The sequence below is a fragment of the Plectropomus leopardus genome, unplaced genomic scaffold, assembly GCF_008729295.1.
Source record: "Plectropomus leopardus isolate mb unplaced genomic scaffold, YSFRI_Pleo_2.0 unplaced_scaffold28594, whole genome shotgun sequence".
NCBI classification, from domain to species: Eukaryota; Metazoa; Chordata; class Actinopteri; order Perciformes; family Serranidae; genus Plectropomus; species Plectropomus leopardus.
This window is the reverse complement of record NW_024631150.1, coordinates 2,166-3,338: the sequence shown is the minus strand read 5'-3', so window position 1 is coordinate 3,338 and position 1,173 is coordinate 2,166. Positions and strand designations below refer to the sequence as shown.

Genomic DNA, 1,173 nt, shown 5'->3' with positions numbered 1-1,173 from the left:
AAAGGGTTTAATAGCTTGTGAAAAGTGCCTGAAAACAGCAAAAGAAAACTGACATCCATCCAGGTTTCAAATTTTTCATGCTTACCTCACTCTACTATCTAAAAACCCTTTATTTACTAACAGATAGTACACCTTTATAAACCCATAATGCCCCACTCTGGTGGAATTTGAGCCTACAACCTTTGAATCGCTTCTCCTTCATTTGTCTAGAAGGCCAGTGTGCTGTCTGTTGCACCACACACCACCACATGCTGATCTAATGTTTTTTTGTTTGCAAGCAGACTAGAGAAATTATAAGGTGTATAGAGTGCCTAATGGGTTTTGAGATTAGTCTTGAGCAAGAGATCTGCAGCCGGCAGTTGCAAAGCAGGCTGCAGTCTTAGGCTATGTTTAAGTGAGAGCGACCCTACTGAAAACAGAAACTTCTTTCCTGCGTTCATATGATAATATAGTGAGAATGATTCTTGTGTACATGGATGCGCAAAAAAAATCAAACACTGTAGTATGCATGCCAGGCCAGGAGCTGGCAGTGTAACTTTGTAATGACACACCATAGAAGAACACCATGCACATGTGTGAAGTGCAGCCGTGGCAGCACTATTCTCACAGGATCCGCATGTTGCCAGTTTACACCGTGAAGGGGTGGCGTTTTCAAAAGAGTACACTCTGGAACCAGGTTTCAAAAATTAGCATTTTCAGGCCCCAAAAATTCTGTTGTCGTATGAACGAAAAGCCAAACTGCAAGAAATGTTTAATGTTTCATGCAAGAACTGTTGCCATGTAAATGGCCCCTGAGTCTGGAGCTGATAGCACTCTGAAGTGTTCCAAACCTTTAAAGGTCGACTCTGGTGGGACTCGAACCCACAACCTTTGAATCCCTTCTCCTATATTCAACTAGAAGTCCAATGCGCTGTCCATTGCGCCACAGAGCCACACAGTTCATGCTGATGTGATTTTTGGTTCTGTTTGGCAGATCTGATGTGGCGACATCATCACATTGTGGTGGTTTGGAAAAAGGCCGAATTGTATGAACTAATTTTTTATTTATGTTCTCTACTGACTCCTAATCTGCAACCTCCGGTCATGTCTCAACTGATGTACGTCATTACCCAAACCCTCGCTGTCCTTGGTGAAAGTGCTTTTAAAGTTTTTGCTCCCTTGTCTTGGTATCAC

At 42.6% G+C, this 1,173-nt stretch overlaps 1 non-coding gene across 1 annotated transcript; it reads right to left on the bottom strand.

The window, feature by feature from the left end:
• Window positions 1-840: 840 nt before the first annotated feature.
• On the bottom strand, window positions 841-932 carry trnar-ucu. Its single transcript is given in 2 exon segments — window positions 841-876; window positions 896-932. It is a non-coding gene; the product is annotated as a tRNA-Arg (tRNA).
• Window positions 933-1,173: the final 241 nt, after the last annotated feature.